The 20395-nt window shown below is 45.1% G+C and overlaps 1 long non-coding RNA gene across 1 annotated transcript; it reads left to right on the forward strand.

Annotated features, from left to right (window-relative positions):
- The first annotated feature begins 4919 nt into the window (after positions 1-4919).
- On the forward strand, positions 4920-5752 carry LOC140695300 (uncharacterized). The gene is made up of 3 exons (XR_012071003.1): positions 4920-5128; positions 5337-5427; positions 5558-5752. It is a non-coding gene; the product is annotated as an uncharacterized lncRNA (long non-coding RNA).
- Positions 5753-20395: the final 14643 nt, after the last annotated feature.

A 20395-nucleotide genomic window follows, 5' to 3' on the forward strand; every position in this document is an offset into this window, starting at 1 on the left:
GGAGCGTTTTGATCATCTCTGCCATTTCTTCTCCTTCAGACGTCAGGGACCTTGGACCCGTTATTGGAGAAGAGAATTGAGGAACTTCCTCAAGTCCACGTTGGCACTCCGTATGTTTCTGCCTGTATCAGTGAGTTTCAATATGTCTCATGAATGTCTTTTGAGCCTGGTATCCTCTACAGCTGTCTCCACGCCAGTATTCTCCATTGTAGCAGAACATCTCTCATCCATGTGTTCGCATCTCTCCTCAATCCGTGCAGCCAGCTTACCGGCCAGCTTCTCTTCGTGTCTCCCCTAAAGTCAACTTCACCAGGACTGGGCAAGTCTGAAAGTACCTCGGAGCCTGACCAGTAAGCTGATGACAGGCAGATCTTCCACTGTCTGCCCTTTCAGGTTCTGGAAACTGACCTGTGACCTCAGGTCTTTGGGCAGCAGCAGTATCTCGAACTTACACAGCTTCCCGGACCAAAGACCTAAGCCAAGCTCCACAGAGGGCGGCAGCCCCTCCATCACACTGATCCACCCACAGAACTCTGCCCGGTTACCTAGGATCCAACAGCCACAACAAGCCTCGCGGTACACACCAACATTCCACCTGGAATCCAACCGCTAACTGCCATCCCCAATGGCTGCTGCATCTTGTCAGTGTTGGGGGAGGGGCTGCATCCGACGAGAGGTTCCTAAGGTAAATGTGATTCTACCCACTAGCGTCCCATGGGCCTTTCTTCTTCCCTCTTTCCTTTTGTTCAGAGCTCTATGCACCGTACCAATGGAGGGAAGTGTGTCCCTTTTCAGTTGATGGTTTCACACGTCTTTAAACTTTCTAACAGTTCACAGTACACAGGGACCCACTAAAGGAGACTTATGTTCCTGTAATATCCGTACACCCGGAATACATATGCGTCGCCTGATTTCTGCTGAAACACCCACACTCTCAGGACATGGAGCCATTGGATTCATGGGGGCTGAAATTCCAAGAAATGAAACCAACCCCAATGTGCACTTTGCTGTCGGTCTCTTTTGCACTTAGTACACTTTGGCAGAGCTACTTGCCTTTGTTATAGGCTTCTTACATTTCTTCTCTACGTAGCCTAGAATATGGCATTCCTTCATCCTGTTGGAAGACATACAAGTCTACATCACGGACTAGGAATCCATTTGATTCCAAATCGGCATTAGTGTTAGGTCACGATATGCTCTTATGAATCAAAATTTACGAATATGAATGCACGCTTCTGATTTCCGAATACAAGTGTGCTGAGTACATGCAAGCCACGATACTGGGTCGATGCGTTCTGAATGACCCTTGACCTCACCTTGAGTATTTTCTTTTGAATAATCATGGTTCCCTTTGTATATGTCAGCCAACCATACCATTTTGGTGCTTGTTTGTTGGTTTGATTCTTTGTTGGTCTTCTTCTCGCTTGTTTTGCAAACACGTCAGGCCATGCATCTCTCCTTTCGCTTCAAACAGAGTCAAATAAGCTGATTCACTTAAGAGAGTGCTTCCAATCACCTATGATTTCCTGCTTCCCTCTCCCATCTTTAGGGTTTTGATGTCCTCCTTAAGTTCTTCTTCTTTCTTCTCTGCCACACATGCTCTTCTTGCATTTCCAATAATGGTTTCTTCTTTCCATTCCATCTTGCTGCTTTTCTATTCAGGGGAGTTTTCTCAACCTTTCTTTTAGAAAAACTTTTGAACTGCTGAATTCTTTTAAGATTTGCCGGTCTGTAGAATTCTCTAGCTCTGCCGTTATTTGAAATGGTGTTCATGTGGCATAGGCTACCCTAGGTGGCAGCATTTGGCCATTCAGGATATGGTCTGTGTCCTGGCACTCCTCCCTGTCCTGCAATATTGCTGCCGAGATATCAGCTGAAACCCCTCTGGAGGTTTCCTTGTGACTATGTTGTTTCCTCCAGGTGCATTTTAAATCACTCGGATATTCGTGAACTTTGTTGATTTGAATCATACAGCTGCTGGTAGGTCTATTGGGATTCCACCTCCTTCGGATGCTGTGTAATTCCTGAATTCGCATAGATGATTCTTTCTTGGCTTTCAGCAAGTTTCAGTCTGATTTTTCTACAGATAAATTTTCAGACACTTTTTGTTTCTTTATCTCTTGCTTTTCCATCTGGGACTCATGATTTCTATTCTTTCATGCCCTGTCTTAACCCAGGGTTCAACTGCAATGTTTTCATTTGTTTGCACTTGCTTTCCTATGTCTGCTTCTGACCGAGGTTTTTCTCTTCCCCTGTCTTCACAGTCATTCACGCGTCCCTCTGCATTATCTAGTCTGCTAAGGACTGAATTTTAGCCCTGATATTATCACAACCATTGAGTTTCCTGATATTTTTGGCTCGTGTTGAGACTTTCTCTTCCCCTTTTCTGGTATTCTGCCTTTTGTGATTCTGAGACACTGGTGTTCTTCAGTGTTTTCCTGACCTTCATTTTCAACACTTGTTCTGGATAGCGTTTTGCAGACTAGTTGTTTGAAAGCTTATCTTTTGCGCCTTCAATATCTTTGGAACTGAAAATGGTACTTCCTGTTTCTTTTACTGTTCTTCTTCATCTCTACTGGTCAGGTAATATCAGGTATCTAATGTAGACTTCTAGGGCTTTGTTAATTGAAAAATTTAGACTCTTGTCTCTACGCAATTCCATGGGATTTCTGTGAGGACAATTTCTCCTAGGCATTGATGCCATAACCTGTACCTGTGTGTGTTGTTTGGTATATCTCCAATTGCTGGTGTTGCATTAGTTGTGATGAACAACCCATTCTACTTCGATTAGCATAACTTCATTTTGATTATACTTATCTCACACTTCTGAAAGTGCACAGGACACTTCCTCTTGTGGAAATGAAGCTTCTAAAAGTTCTCAGCTCTGCATTCTTCTCTATGTCATTTTGGAGTGTTTCCAAAACAGCAAACTGAGAGTGCTCTTCTGCTTTTTATTGCCACGGGAATGTCCCAATGAAATCAGTTCTTTCCAGAGCTTCTCTGTCTACAGAAACACCAGTGGAAGCATATCTATGGATGTCACATATCAGGGCCTGCTGGAATGATCCCGCAGACCTTCCTTGTTGTCCTAGGTGCCGTACCGTGCCGGTGCCATCCAAAATGTAGCATCCGCTTTTGGGAGATAGTGCTGAAGGGAATGCTTCCTCTTCTCACGCTGTGGACTTGGACCACTCTCCCTTGTCCTCTCATCCTTGTCGCACGGGTGCACGAAGGCAACCACAGAGTTGTTGCGCATCCTGTGACTCAAACCAAACCATAATCCCAGCCCAGGTTATGAATGTAGCATATCCTAAGGCTTTTCATTCTGATTTCAAATTCAAGGCCCCCTGGATCCCTCAGACCAGATGCACGATATCTCTGATTCAGCCCCACACGTGCTCTATTGGCAAAATTCCCAATTGGTCCCTGGTCCTGCAGATGTACTGGGTGTGGCCATGGGACATATCGGTAATCGCAACCGCGCGACCAGTGTGGTTGATTTATTATTGGTACACAGTTCGGTTTGCTCTCTTGATTCGACCCACCACATCCCACAACGCACTCCAGATCCCTGAGACTCAGCGTGTGCCATCATCCGTAGCTCTATGCCTCACTGACCATTGCCTCTGCTACCTCAAATTTGGCAGCTGGGATCTTGGTCTCAGAATTAACTGTGGGGATATTTTGCGCTGGTTTCTTTGAGTTCTCTCAGCCAAGCATCTGCTGTGCACTCTTGTAAATCTCAGCACATCACCTTCAAACCCATGTCTCCTGTCCGCTTGAGAGTGTGCGTCCAAGTTAAACAGAGTTTCACCCTTGTTGCTCCATCACCAGGGGTCCGACCCTGCACTGGTTTCCATTCCCTGCTTTGCCTTCTCCTGCTTCCAGGTGTCCTGAGGCCTCATCCTGTCTTTGGGAGTAACAGACCTCTCTTCGGCCAGTGTCCTATGCTAAGGGCTGGGTGAGTGGATGTTTCCATTGTTCTGTACATGGGAGCGAGTGAGTGCAGGTTGCACTTCTTCTCTGCCAACTGGGCATCGATGAATCAACACTATCCAGATACATTTCACAGAAATGTGATATTTGCTTAGCTCTTTGTTTCTATACAGCCGTGGTGGGAGGGATTGTCCGAAGACAACTATTTTGACATTGTGTTGATATCCCATTTGCAGTCTTTAAGAAGTTTAACAGAACTCATTTACATGTTTTGGGAGTTATACGAAAATGGAGTTATTTTTTGAAACACACTAAATCGACCTAGAAGCCAGACTTGTCAATTTTGGTAACATTTTGTCAGCTCTACGGAAAAGCTAGACAGATAGAATGCAAACTAGCAGTCCAAACTGTTCAAGGGGTCATGTCAGCTCTTTAAGGTTGAAGCCTCCGAAACCAACAGGAACCATGAAATAACTTTTGGAAACATGGAATAAACCCCAACCTTGGATACACTTGTGCATGTGGTGCCCTGTATCCCAATGACACCTACTGGCCAATGTTGGCATTTCAAGGGGTAACATCCCTCTCTAGGAAAATACAAGAGGAAACAAACCAAATATATACATTTAGGTTTGAATCCAAAAGCACCTAGAGGCATTCTAGCTAGGAGAATCCTGCTGCAGTTATGCTAGTCTATTGAGAACCAGGTGTTTTTCTATCAGTGTTGAGAACGCTTAATCATCCGATCCTGTAGTTTAAAGCCATTTAACGCAACCAAGTCTGCACCCCCATGATATAGTGCCCCCGGGGGCTTGACTCAAGTGATAGACGATCCACATAAGCTGTGTCTTTAATGTCATTGGCGACTTTTACAGTTCAGTTCACTTTCTGACTTGTACTATTTACCTTCACTGTCTTGAAAAACTGAAGCCTAATACAGATTCATGTTCAGTCAAAGATTCCCCTCACTTACCACACTCCCTTCACCCCAGGGAAGACATAAACACAACATTTGCTGAATCTAGCGGAAGGACATCGTTTCTAGGTGTGAGCTAAGTATTCAATTTTATCTATTTCAGCCGAGACTATTTGACCTTGAAGGTGTTCACTGTTGTTCACAGAGAGTGAAGCTGGAGGAACTCTGATTCTAGGAGGGGCTTGCTCTTCTCGTAATGGCTTCATTGCAGCTCAGGTACTGATCCTTCAAAATGGATGCCTGAGTGGAGGGGAGGCAAGGGCAAGTGCTCACTAGCTAGGCCCAAACCTGGGAAAAGGCTTACCTGGGCTTGTTGAATTTTGGTCTGAATGGCTTGGGAATGCCCCTTGGGACGTGTGGATTCTCACGACCTCTTCCAAGAACAGGAGCGTTTTGATCATCTCTGCCATTTCTTCTCCTTCAGACGTCAGGGACCTTGGACCCGTTATTGGAGAAGAGAATTGAGGAACTTCCTCAAGTCCACGTTGGCACTCCGTATGTTTCTGCCTGTATCAGTGAGTTTCAATATGTCTCATGAATGTCTTTTGAGCCTGGTATCCTCTACAGCTGTCTCCACGCCAGTATTCTCCATTGTAGCAGAACATCTCTCATCCATGTGTTCGCATCTCTCCTCAATCCGTGCAGCCAGCTTACCGGCCAGCTTCTCTTCGTGTCTCCCCTAAAGTCGACTTCACCAGGACTGGGCAAGTCTGAAAGTACCTCGGAGCCTGACCAGTAAGCTGATGACAGGCAGATCTTCCACTGTCTGCCCTTTCAGGTTCTGGAAACTGACCTGTGACCTCAGGTCTTTGGGCAGCAGCAGTATCTCGAACTTACACAGCTTCCCGGACCAAAGACCTAAGCCAAGCTCCACAGAGGGCGGCAGCCCCTCCATCACACTGATCCACCCACAGAACTCTGCCCGGTTACCTAGGATCCAACAGCCACAACAAGCCTCGCGGTACACACCAACATTCCACCTGGAATCCAACCGCTAACTGCCATCCCCAATGGCTGCTGCATCTTGTCAGTGTTGGGGGAGGGGCTGCATCCGACGAGAGGTTCCTAAGGTAAATGTGATTCTACCCACTAGCGTCCCATGGGCCTTTCTTCTTCCCTCTTTCCTTTCGTTCAGAGCTCTATGCACCGTACCAATGGAGGGAAGTGTGTCCCTTTTCAGTTGATGGTTTCACACGTCTTTAAACTTTCTAACAGTTCACAGTACACAGGGACCCACTAAAGGAGACTTATGTTCCTATAATATCCGTACACCCGGAATACATATGCGTCGCCTGATTTCTGCTGAAACACCCACACTCTCAGGACATGGATCCATTGGATTCATGGGGGCTGAAATTCCAAGAAATGAAACCAACCCCAATGTGCACTTTGCTGTCGGTCTCTTTTGCACTTAGTACACTTTGGCAGAGCTACTTGCCTTTGTTATAGGCTTCTTACATTTCTTCTCTACGTAGCCTAGAATATGGCATTCCTTCATCCTGTTGGAAGACATACAAGTCTACATCACGGACTAGGAATCCATTTGATTCCAAATCGGCATTAGTGTTAGGTCACGATATGCTCTTATGAATCAAAATTTACGAATATGAATGCACGCTTCTGATTTCCGAATACAAGTGTGCTGAGTACATGCAAGCCACGATACTGGGTCGATGCGTTCTGAATGACCCTTGACCTCACCTTGAGTATTTTCTTTTGAATAATCATGGTTCCCTTTGTATATGTCAGCCAACCATACCATTTTGGTGCTTGTTTGTTGGTTTGATTCTTTGTTGGTCTTCTTCTCGCTTGTTTTGCAAACACGTCAGGCCATGCATCTCTCCTTTCGCTTCAAACAGAGTCAAATAAGCTGATTCACTTAAGAGAGTGCTTCCAATCACCTATGATTTCCTGCTTCCCTCTCCCATCTTTAGGGTTTTGATGTCCTCCTTAAGTTCTTCTTCTTTCTTCTCTGCCACACATGCTCTTCTTGCATTTCCAATAATGGTTTCTTCTTTCCATTCCATCTTGCTGCTTTTCTATTCAGGGGAGTTTTCTCAACCTTTCTTTTAGAAAAACTTTTGAACTGCTGAATTCTTTTAAGATTTGCCGGTCTGTAGAATTCTCTAGCTCTGCCGTTATTTGAAATGGTGTTCATGTGGCATAGGCTACCCTAGGTGGCAGCATTTGGCCATTCAGGATATGGTCTGTGTCCTGGCACTCCTCCCTGTCCTGCAATATTGCTGCCGAGATATCAGCTGAAACCCCTCTGGAGGTTTCCTTGTGACTATGTTGTTTCCTCCAGGTGCATTTTAAATCACTCGGATATTCGTGAACTTTGTTGATTTGAATCATACAGCTGCTGGTAGGTCTATTGGGATTCCACCTCCTTCGGATGCTGTGTAATTCCTGAATTCGCATAGATGATTCTTTCTTGGCTTTCAGCAAGTTTCAGTCTGATTTTTCTACAGATAAATTTTCAGACACTTTTTGTTTCTTTATCTCTTGCTTTTCCATCTGGGACTCATGATTTCTATTCTTTCATGCCCTGTCTTAACCCAGGGTTCAACTGCAATGTTTTCATTTGTTTGCACTTGCTTTCCTATGTCTGCTTCTGACCGAGGTTTTTCTCTTCCCCTGTCTTCACAGTCATTCACGCGTCCCTCTGCATTATCTAGTCTGCTAAGGACTGAATTTTAGCCCTGATATTATCACCACCATTGAGTTTCCTGATATTTTTGGCTCGTGTTGAGACTTTCTCTTCCCCTTTTCTGGTATTCTGCCTTTTGTGATTCTGAGACACTGGTGTTCTTCAGTGTTTTCCTGACCTTCATTTTCAACACTTGTTCTGGATAGCGTTTTGCAGACTAGTTGTTTGAAAGCTTATCTTTTGCGCCTTCAATATCTTTGGAACTGAAAATGGTACTTCCTGTTTCTTTTACTGTTCTTCTTCATCTCTACTGGTCAGGTAATATCAGGTATCTAATGTAGACTTCTAGGGCTTTGTTAATTGAAAAATTTAGACTCTTGTCTCTACGCAATTCCATGGGATTTCTGTGAGGACAATTTCTCCTAGGCATTGATGCCATAACCTGTACCTGTGTGTGTTGTTTGGTATATCTCCAATTGCTGGTGTTGCATTAGTTGTGATGAACAACCCATTCTACTTCGATTAGCATAACTTCATTTTGATTATACTTATCTCACACTTCTGAAAGTGCACAGGACACTTCCTCTTGTGGAAATGAAGCTTCTAAAAGTTCTCAGCTCTGCATTCTTCTCTATGTCATTTTGGAGTGTTTCCAAAACAGCAAACTGAGAGTGCTCTTCTGCTTTTTATTGCCACGGGAATGTCCCAATGAAATCAGTTCTTTCCAGAGCTTCTCTGTCTACAGAAACACCAGTGGAAGCATATCTATGGATGTCACATATCAGGGCCTGCTGGAATGATCCCGCAGACCTTCCATGTTGTCCTAGGTGCCGTACCGTGCCGGTGCCATCCAAAATGTAGCATCCGCTTTTGGGAGATAGTGCTGAAGGGAATGCTTCCTCTTCTCACGCTGTGGACTTGGACCACTCTCCCTTGTCCTCTCATCCTTGTGGCATGGGTGCACGAAGGCAACCACAGAGTTGTTGCGCATCCTGTGACTCAAACCAAACCATAATCCCAGCCCAGGTTATGAATGTAGCATATCCTAAGGCTTTTCATTCTGATTTCAAATTCAAGGCCCCCTGGATCCCTCAGACCAGATGCACGATATCTCTGATTCAGCCCCACACGTGCTCTATTGGCAAAATTCCCAATTGGTCCCTGGTCCTGCAGATGTACTGGGTGTGGCCATGGGACATATCGGTAATCGCAACCGCGCGACCAGTGTGGTTGATTTATTATTGGTACACAGTTCGGTTTGCTCTCTTGATTCGACCCACCACATCCCACAACGCACTCCAGATCCCTGAGACTCAGCGTGTGCCATCATCCGTAGCTCTATGCCTCACTGACCATTGCCTCTGCTACCTCAAATTTGGCAGCTGGGATCTTGGTCTCAGAATTAACTGTGGGGATATTTTGCGCTGGTTTCTTTGAGTTCTCTCAGCCAAGCATCTGCTGTGCACTCTTGTAAATCTCAGCACATCACCTTCAAACCCATGTCTCCTGTCCGCTTGAGAGTGTGCGTCCAAGTTAAACAGAGTTTCACCCTTGTTGCTCCATCACCAGGGGTCCGACCCTGCACTGGTTTCCATTCCCTGCTTTGCCTTCTCCTGCTTCCAGGTGTCCTGAGGCCTCATCCTGTCTTTGGGAGTAACAGACCTCTCTTCGGCCAGTGTCCTATGCTAAGGGCTGGGTGAGTGGATGTTTCCATTGTTCTGTACATGGGAGCGAGTGAGTGCAGGTTGCACTTCTTCTCTGCCAACTGGGCATCGATGAATCAACACTATCCAGATACATTTCACAGAAATGTGATATTTGCTTAGCTCTTTGTTTCTATACAGCCGTGGTGGGAGGGATTGTCCGAAGACAACTATTTTGACATTGTGTTGATATCCCATTTGCAGTCTTTAAGAAGTTTAACAGAACTCATTTACATGTTTTGGGAGTTATACGAAAATGGAGTTATTTTTTGAAACACACTAAATCGACCTAGAAGCCAGACTTGTCAATTTTGGTAACATTTTGTCAGCTCTACGGAAAAGCTAGACAGATAGAATGCAAACTAGCAGTCCAAACTGTTCAAGGGGTCATGTCAGCTCTTTAAGGTTGAAGCCTCCGAAACCAACAGGAACCATGAAATAACTTTTGGAAACATGGAATAACCCCCAACCTTGGATACACTTGTGCATGTGGTGCCCTGTATCCCAATGACACCTACTGGCCAATGTTGGCATTTCAAGGGGTAACATCCCTCTCTAGGAAAATACAAGAGGAAACAAACCAAATATATACATTTAGGTTTGAATCCAAAAGCACCTAGAGGCATTCTAGCTAGGAGAATCCTGCTGCAGTTATGCTAGTCTATTGAGAACCAGGTGTTTTTCTATCAGTGTTGAGAACGCTTAATCATCCGATCCTGTAGTTTAAAGCCATTTAACGCAACCAAGTCTGCACCCCCATGATATAGTGCCCCCGGGGGCTTGACTCAAGTGATAGACGATCCACATAAGCTGTGTCTTTAATGTCATTGGCGACTTTTACAGTTCAGTTCACTTTCTGACTTGTACTATTTACCTTCACTGTCTTGAAAAACTGAAGCCTAATACAGATTCATGTTCAGTCAAAGATTCCCCTCACTTACCACACTCCCTTCACCCCAGGGAAGACATAAACACAACATTTGCTGAATCTAGCGGAAGGACATCGTTTCTAGGTGTGAGCTAAGTATTCAATTTTATCTATTTCAGCCGAGACTATTTGACCTTGAAGGTGTTCACTGTTGTTCACAGAGAGTGAAGCTGGAGGAACTCTGATTCTAGGAGGGGCTTGCTCTTCTCGTAATGGCTTCATTGCAGCTCAGGTACTGATCCTTCAAAATGGATGCCTGAGTGGAGGGGAGGCAAGGGCAAGTGCTCACTAGCTAGGCCCAAACCTGGGAAAAGGCTTACCTGGGCTTGTTGAATTTTGGTCTGAATGGCTTGGGAATGCCCCTTGGGACGTGTGGATTCTCACGACCTCTTCCAAGAACAGGAGCGTTTTGATCATCTCTGCCATTTCTTCTCCTTCAGACGTCAGGGACCTTGGACCCGTTATTGGAGAAGAGAATTGAGGAACTTCCTCAAGTCCACGTTGGCACTCCGTATGTTTCTGCCTGTATCAGTGAGTTTCAATATGTCTCATGAATGTCTTTTGAGCCTGGTATCCTCTACAGCTGTCTCCACGCCAGTATTCTCCATTGTAGCAGAACATCTCTCATCCATGTGTTCGCATCTCTCCTCAATCCGTGCAGCCAGCTTACCGGCCAGCTTCTCTTCGTGTCTCCCATAAAGTCGACTTCACCAGGACTGGGCAAGTCTGAAAGTACCTCGGAGCCTGACCAGTAAGCTGATGACAGGCAGATCTTCCACTGTCTGCCCTTTCAGGTTCTGGAAACTGACCTGTGACCTCAGGTCTTTGGGCAGCAGCAGTATCTCGAACTTACACAGCTTCCCGGACCAAAGACCTAAGCCAAGCTCCACAGAGGGCGGCAGCCCCTCCATCACACTGATCCACCCACAGAACTCTGCCCGGTTACCTAGGATCCAACAGCCACAACAAGCCTCGCGGTACACACCAACATTCCACCTGGAATCCAACCGCTAACTGCCATCCCCAATGGCTGCTGCATCTTGTCAGTGTTGGGGGAGGGGCTGCATCCGACGAGAGGTTCCTAAGGTAAATGTGATTCTACCCACTAGCGTCCCATGGGCCTTTCTTCTTCCCTCTTTCCTTTTGTTCAGAGCTCTATGCACCGTACCAATGGAGGGAAGTGTGTCCCTTTTCAGTTGATGGTTTCACACGTCTTTAAACTTTCTAACAGTTCACAGTACACAGGGACCCACTAAAGGAGACTTATGTTCCTATAATATCCGTACACCCGGAATACATATGCGTCGCCTGATTTCTGCTGAAACACCCACACTCTCAGGACATGGATCCATTGGATTCATGGGGGCTGAAATTCCAAGAAATGAAACCAACCCCAATGTGCACTTTGCTGTCGGTCTCTTTTGCACTTAGTACACTTTGGCAGAGCTACTTGCCTTTGTTATAGGCTTCTTACATTTCTTCTCTACGTAGCCTAGAATATGGCATTCCTTCATCCTGTTGGAAGACATACAAGTCTACATCACGGACTAGGAATCCATTTAATTCCAAATCGGCATTAGTGTTAGGTCACGATATGCTCTTATGAATCAAAATTTACGAATATGAATGCACGCTTCTGATTTCCGAATACAAGTGTGCTGAGTACATGCAAGCCACGATACTGGGTCGATGCGTTCTGAATGACCCTTGACCTCACCTTGAGTATTTTCTTTTGAATAATCATGGTTCCCTTTGTATATGTCAGCCAACCATACCATTTTGGTGCTTGTTTGTTGGTTTGATTCTTTGTTGGTCTTCTTCTCGCTTGTTTTGCAAACACGTCAGGCCATGCATCTCTCCTTTCGCTTCAAACAGAGTCAAATAAGCTGATTCACTTAAGAGAGTGCTTCCAATCACCTATGATTTCCTGCTTCCCTCTCCCATCTTTAGGGTTTTGATGTCCTCCTTAAGTTCTTCTTCTTTCTTCTCTGCCACACATGCTCTTCTTGCATTTCCAATAATGGTTTCTTCTTTCCATTCCATCTTGCTGCTTTTCTATTCAGGGGAGTTTTCTCAACCTTTCTTTTAGAAAAACTTTTGAACTGCTGAATTCTTTTAAGATTTGCCGGTCTGTAGAATTCTCTAGCTCTGCCGTTATTTGAAATGGTGTTCATGTGGCATAGGCTACCCTAGGTGGCAGCATTTGGCCATTCAGGATATGGTCTGTGTCCTGGCACTCCTCCCTGTCCTGCAATATTGCTGCCGAGATATCAGCTGAAACCCCTCTGGAGGTTTCCTTGTGACTATGTTGTTTCCTCCAGGTGCATTTTAAATCACTCGGATATTCGTGAACTTTGTTGATTTGAATCATACAGCTGCTGGTAGGTCTATTGGGATTCCACCTCCTTCGGATGCTGTGTAATTCCTGAATTCGCATAGATGATTCTTTCTTGGCTTTCAGCAAGTTTCAGTCTGATTTTTCTACAGATAAATTTTCAGACACTTTTTGTTTCTTTATCTCTTGCTTTTCCATCTGGGACTCATGATTTCTATTCTTTCATGCCCTGTCTTAACCCAGGGTTCAACTGCAATGTTTTCATTTGTTTGCACTTGCTTTCCTATGTCTGCTTCTGACCGAGGTTTTTCTCTTCCCCTGTCTTCACAGTCATTCACGCGTCCCTCTGCATTATCTAGTCTGCTAAGGACTGAATTTTAGCCCTGATATTATCACAACCATTGAGTTTCCTGATATTTCTGGCTCGTGTTGAGACTTTCTCTTCCCCTTTTCTGGTATTCTGCCTTTTGTGATTCTGAGACACTGGTGTTCTTCAGTGTTTTCCTGACCTTCATTTTCAACACTTGTTCTGGATAGCGTTTTGCAGACTAGTTGTTTGAAAGCTTATCTTTTGCGCCTTCAATATCTTTGGAACTGAAAATGGTACTTCCTGTTTCTTTTACTGTTCTTCTTCATCTCTACTGGTCAGGTAATATCAGGTATCTAATGTAGACTTCTAGGGCTTTGTTAATTGAAAAATTTAGACTCTTGTCTCTACGCAATTCCATGGGATTTCTGTGAGGACAATTTCTCCTAGGCATTGATGCCATAACCTGTACCTGTGTGTGTTGTTTGGTATATCTCCAATTGCTGGTGTTGCATTAGTTGTGATGAACAACCCATTCTACTTCGATTAGCATAACTTCATTTTGATTATACTTATCTCACACTTCTGAAAGTGCACAGGACACTTCCTCTTGTGGAAATGAAGCTTCTAAAAGTTCTCAGCTCTGCATTCTTCTCTATGTCATTTTGGAGTGTTTCCAAAACAGCAAACTGAGAGTGCTCTTCTGCTTTTTATTGCCACGGGAATGTCCCAATGAAATCAGTTCTTTCCAGAGCTTCTCTGTCTACAGAAACACCAGTGGAAGCATATCTATGGATGTCACATATCAGGGCCTGCTGGAATGATCCCGCAGACCTTCCTTGTTGTCCTAGGTGCCGTACCGTGCCGGTGCCATCCAAAATGTAGCATCCGCTTTTGGGAGATAGTGCTGAAGGGAATGCTTCCTCTTCTCACGCTGTGGACTTGGACCACTCTCCCTTGTCCTCTCATCCTTGTCGCACGGGTGCACGAAGGCAACCACAGAGTTGTTGCGCATCCTGTGACTCAAACCAAACCATAATCCCAGCCCAGGTTATGAATGTAGCATATCCTAAGGCTTTTCATTCTGATTTCAAATTCAAGGCCCCCTGGATCCCTCAGACCAGATGCACGATATCTCTGATTCAGCCCCACACGTGCTCTATTGGCAAAATTCCCAATTGGTCCCTGGTCCTGCAGATGTACTGGGTGTGGCCATGGGACATATCGGTAATCGCAACCGCGCGACCAGTGTGGTTGATTTATTATTGGTACACAGTTCGGTTTGCTCTCTTGATTCGACCCACCACATCCCACAACGCACTCCAGATCCCTGAGACTCAGCGTGTGCCATCATCCGTAGCTCTATGCCTCACTGACCATTGCCTCTGCTACCTCAAATTTGGCAGCTGGGATCTTGGTCTCAGAATTAACTGTGGGGATATTTTGCGCTGGTTTCTTTGAGTTCTCTCAGCCAAGCATCTGCTGTGCACTCTTGTAAATCTCAGCACATCACCTTCAAACCCATGTCTCCTGTCCGCTTGAGAGTGTGCGTCCAAGTTAAACAGAGTTTCACCCTTGTTGCTCCATCACCAGGGGTCCGACCCTGCACTGGTTTCCATTCCCTGCTTTGCCTTCTCCTGCTTCCAGGTGTCCTGAGGCCTCATCCTGTCTTTGGGAGTAACAGACCTCTCTTCGGCCAGTGTCCTATGCTAAGGGCTGGGTGAGTGGATGTTTCCATTGTTCTGTACATGGGAGCGAGTGAGTGCAGGTTGCACTTCTTCTCTGCCAACTGGGCATCGATGAATCAACACTATCCAGATACATTTCACAGAAATGTGATATTTGCTTAGCTCTTTGTTTCTATACAGCCGTGGTGGGAGGGATTGTCCGAAGACAACTATTTTGACATTGTGTTGATATCCCATTTGCAGTCTTTAAGAAGTTTAACAGAACTCATTTACATGTTTTGGGAGTTATACGAAAATGGAGTTATTTTTTGAAACACACTAAATCGACCTAGAAGCCAGACTTGTCAATTTTGGTAACATTTTGTCAGCTCTACGGAAAAGCTAGACAGATAGAATGCAAACTAGCAGTCCAAACTGTTCAAGGGGTCATGTCAGCTCTTTAAGGTTGAAGCCTCCGAAACCAACAGGAACCATGAAATAACTTTTGGAAACATGGAATAAACCCCAACCTTGGATACACTTGTGCATGTGGTGCCCTGTATCCCAATGACACCTACTGGCCAATGTTGGCATTTCAAGGGGTAACATCCCTCTCTAGGAAAATACAAGAGGAAACAAACCAAATATATACATTTAGGTTTGAATCCAAAAGCACCTAGAGGCATTCTAGCTAGGAGAATCCTGCTGCAGTTATGCTAGTCTATTGAGAACCAGGTGTTTTTCTATCAGTGTTGAGAACGCTTAATCATCCGATCCTGTAGTTTAAAGCCATTTAACGCAACCAAGTCTGCACCCCCATGATATAGTGCCCCCGGGGGCTTGACTCAAGTGATAGACGATCCACATAAGCTGTGTCTTTAATGTCATTGGCGACTTTTACAGTTCAGTTCACTTTCTGACTTGTACTATTTACCTTCACTGTCTTGAAAAACTGAAGCCTAATACAGATTCATGTTCAGTCAAAGATTCCCCTCACTTACCACACTCCCTTCACCCCAGGGAAGACATAAACACAACATTTGCTGAATCTAGCGGAAGGACATCGTTTCTAGGTGTGAGCTAAGTATTCAATTTTATCTATTTCAGCCGAGACTATTTGACCTTGAAGGTGTTCACTGTTGTTCACAGAGAGTGAAGCTGGAGGAACTCTGATTCTAGGAGGGGCTTGCTCTTCTCGTAATGGCTTCATTGCAGCTCAGGTACTGATCCTTCAAAATGGATGCCTGAGTGGAGGGGAGGCAAGGGCAAGTGCTCACTAGCTAGGCCCAAACCTGGGAAAAGGCTTACCTGGGCTTGTTGAATTTTGGTCTGAATGGCTTGGGAATGCCCCTTGGGACGTGTGGATTCTCACGACCTCTTCCAAGAACAGGAGCGTTTTGATCATCTCTGCCATTTCTTCTCCTTCAGACGTCAGGGACCTTGGACCCGTTATTGGAGAAGAGAATTGAGGAACTTCCTCAAGTCCACGTTGGCACTCCGTATGTTTCTGCCTGTATCAGTGAGTTTCAATATGTCTCATGAATGTCTTTTGAGCCTGGTATCCTCTACAGCTGTCTCCACGCCAGTATTCTCCATTGTAGCAGAACATCTCTCATCCATGTGTTCGCATCTCTCCTCAATCCGTGCAGCCAGCTTACCGGCCAGCTTCTCTTCGTGTCTCCCATAAAGTCGACTTCACCAGGACTGGGCAAGTCTGAAAGTACCTCGGAGCCTGACCAGTAAGCTGATGACAGGCAGATCTTCCACTGTCTGCCCTTTCAGGTTCTGGAAACTGACCTGTGACCTCAGGTCTTTGGGCAGCAGCAGTATCTCGAACTTACACAGCTTCCCGGACCAAAGACCTAAGCCAAGCTCCACAGAGGGCGGCAGCCCCTCCATCACACTGATCCACCCACAGAACTCTGCCCGGTTACCTAGGATCCAACAGCCACAACAAGCCTCGCGGTACACACCAACATTCCACCTGGAATCCAACCGCTAACTGCCATCCCCAATGGCTGCTGCATCTTGTCAGTGTTGGGGGAGGGGCTGCATCCGACGAGAGGTTCCTAAGGTAAATGTGATTCTACCCACTAGCGTCCCATGGGCCTTTCTTCTTCCCTCTTTCCTTTCGTTCAGAGCTCTATGCACCGTACCAATGGAGGGAAGTGTGTCCCTTTTCAGTTGATGGTTTCACACGTCTTTAAACTTTCTAACAGTTCACAGTACACAGGGACCCACTAAAGGAGACTTATGTTCCTATAATATCCGTACACCCGGAATACATATGCGTCGCCTGATTTCTGCTGAAACACCCACACTCTCAGGACATGGATCCATTGGATTCATGGGGGCTGAAATTCCAAGAAATGAAACCAACCCCAATGTGCACTTTGCTGTCGGTCTCTTTTGCACTTAGTACACTTTGGCAGAGCTACTTGCCTTTGTTATAGGCTTCTTACATTTCTTCTCTACGTAGCCTAGAATATGGCATTCCTTCATCCTGTTGGAAGACATACAAGTCTACATCACGGACTAGGAATCCATTTGATTCCAAATCGGCATTAGTGTTAGGTCACGATATGCTCTTATGAATCAAAATTTACGAATATGAATGCACGCTTCTGATTTCCGAATACAAGTGTGCTGAGTACATGCAAGCCACGATACTGGGTCGATGCGTTCTGAATGACCCTTGACCTCACCTTGAGTATTTTCTTTTGAATAATCATGGTTCCCTTTGTATATGTCAGCCAACCATACCATTTTGGTGCTTGTTTGTTGGTTTGATTCTTTGTTGGTCTTCTTCTCGCTTGTTTTGCAAACACGTCAGGCCATGCATCTCTCCTTTCGCTTCAAACAGAGTCAAATAAGCTGATTCACTTAAGAGAGTGCTTCCAATCACCTATGATTTCCTGCTTCCCTCTCCCATCTTTAGGGTTTTGATGTCCTCCTTAAGTTCTTCTTCTTTCTTCTCTGCCACACATGCTCTTCTTGCATTTCCAATAATGGTTTCTTCTTTCCATTCCATCTTGCTGCTTTTCTATTCAGGGGAGTTTTCTCAACCTTTCTTTTAGAAAAACTTTTGAACTGCTGAATTCTTTTAAGATTTGCCGGTCTGTAGAATTCTCTAGCTCTGCCGTTATTTGAAATGGTGTTCATGTGGCATAGGCTACCCTAGGTGGCAGCATTTGGCCATTCAGGATATGGTCTGTGTCCTGGCACTCCTCCCTGTCCTGCAATATTGCTGCCGAGATATCAGCTGAAACCCCTCTGGAGGTTTCCTTGTGACTATGTTGTTTCCTCCAGGTGCATTTTAAATCACTCGGATATTCGTGAACTTTGTTGATTTGAATCATACAGCTGCTGGTAGGTCTATTGGGATTCCACCTCCTTCGGATGCTGTGTAATTCCTGAATTCGCATAGATGATTCTTTCTTGGCTTTCAGCAAGTTTCAGTCTGATTTTTCTACAGATAAATTTTCAGACACTTTTTGTTTCTTTATCTCTTGCTTTTCCATCTGGGACTCATGATTTCTATTCTTTCATGCCCTGTCTTAACCCAGGGTTCAACTGCAATGTTTTCATTTGTTTGCACTTGCTTTCCTATGTCTGCTTCTGACCGAGGTTTTTCTCTTCCCCTGTCTTCACAGTCATTCACGCGTCCCTCTGCATTATCTAGTCTGCTAAGGACTGAATTTTAGCCCTGATATTATCACCACCATTGAGTTTCCTGATATTTTTGGCTCGTGTTGAGACTTTCTCTTCCCCTTTTCTGGTATTCTGCCTTTTGTGATTCTGAGACACTGGTGTTCTTCAGTGTTTTCCTGACCTTCATTTTCAACACTTGTTCTGGATAGCGTTTTGCAGACTAGTTGTTTGAAAGCTTATCTTTTGCGCCTTCAATATCTTTGGAACTGAAAATGGTACTTCCTGTTTCTTTTACTGTTCTTCTTCATCTCTACTGGTCAGGTAATATCAGGTATCTAATGTAGACTTCTAGGGCTTTGTTAATTGAAAAATTTAGACTCTTGTCTCTACGCAATTCCATGGGATTTCTGTGAGGACAATTTCTCCTAGGCATTGATGCCATAACCTGTACCTGTGTGTGTTGTTTGGTATATCTCCAATTGCTGGTGTTGCATTAGTTGTGATGAACAACCCATTCTACTTCGATTAGCATAACTTCATTTTGATTATACTTATCTCACACTTCTGAAAGTGCACAGGACACTTCCTCTTGTGGAAATGAAGCTTCTAAAAGTTCTCAGCTCTGCATTCTTCTCTATGTCATTTTGGAGTGTTTCCAAAACAGCAAACTGAGAGTGCTCTTCTGCTTTTTATTGCCACGGGAATGTCCCAATGAAATCAGTTCTTTCCAGAGCTTCTCTGTCTACAGAAACACCAGTGGAAGCATATCTATGGATGTCACATATCAGGGCCTGCTGGAATGATCCCGCAGACCTTCCATGTTGTCCTAGGTGCCGTACCGTGCCGGTGCCATCCAAAATGTAGCATCCGCTTTTGGGAGATAGTGCTGAAGGGAATGCTTCCTCTTCTCACGCTGTGGACTTGGACCACTCTCCCTTGTCCTCTCATCCTTGTGGCATGGGTGCACGAAGGCAACCACAGAGTTGTTGCGCATCCTGTGACTCAAACCAAACCATAATCCCAGCCCAGGTTATGAATGTAGCATATCCTAAGGCTTTTCATTCTGATTTCAAATTCAAGGCCCCCTGGATCCCTCAGACCAGATGCACGATATCTCTGATTCAGCCCCACACGTGCTCTATTGGCAAAATTCCCAATTGGTCCCTGGTCCTGCAGATGTACTGGGTGTGGCCATGGGACATATCGGTAATCGCAACCGCGCGACCAGTGTGGTTGATTTATTATTGGTACACAGTTCGGTTTGCTCTCTTGATTCGACCCACCACATCCCACAACGCACTCCAGATCCCTGAGACTCAGCGTGTGCCATCATCCGTAGCTCTATGCCTCACTGACCATTGCCTCTGCTACCTCAAATTTGGCAGCTGGGATCTTGGTCTCAGAATTAACTGTGGGGATATTTTGCGCTGGTTTCTTTGAGTTCTCTCAGCCAAGCATCTGCTGTGCACTCTTGTAAATCTCAGCACATCACCTTCAAACCCATGTCTCCTGTCCGCTTGAGAGTGTGCGTCCAAGTTAAACAGAGTTTCACCCTTGTTGCTCCATCACCAGGGGTCCGACCCTGCACTGGTTTCCATTCCCTGCTTTGCCTTCTCCTGCTTCCAGGTGTCCTGAGGCCTCATCCTGTCTTTGGGAGTAACAGACCTCTCTTCGGCCAGTGTCCTATGCTAAGGGCTGGGTGAGTGGATGTTTCCATTGTTCTGTACATGGGAGCGAGTGAGTGCAGGTTGCACTTCTTCTCTGCCAACTGGGCATCGATGAATCAACACTATCCAGATACATTTCACAGAAATGTGATATTTGCTTAGCTCTTTGTTTCTATACAGCCGTGGTGGGAGGGATTGTCCGAAGACAACTATTTTGACATTGTGTTGATATCCCATTTGCAGTCTTTAAGAAGTTTAACAGAACTCATTTACATGTTTTGGGAGTTATACGAAAATGGAGTTATTTTTTGAAACACACTAAATCGACCTAGAAGCCAGACTTGTCAATTTTGGTAACATTTTGTCAGCTCTACGGAAAAGCTAGACAGATAGAATGCAAACTAGCAGTCCAAACTGTTCAAGGGGTCATGTCAGCTCTTTAAGGTTGAAGCCTCCGAAACCAACAGGAACCATGAAATAACTTTTGGAAACATGGAATAAACCCCAACCTTGGATACACTTGTGCATGTGGTGCCCTGTATCCCAATGACACCTACTGGCCAATGTTGGCATTT

Source organism: Vicugna pacos, unplaced genomic scaffold, assembly GCF_048564905.1.
Source record: "Vicugna pacos unplaced genomic scaffold, VicPac4 scaffold_195, whole genome shotgun sequence".
Taxonomy (NCBI): Eukaryota; Metazoa; Chordata; class Mammalia; order Artiodactyla; family Camelidae; genus Vicugna; species Vicugna pacos.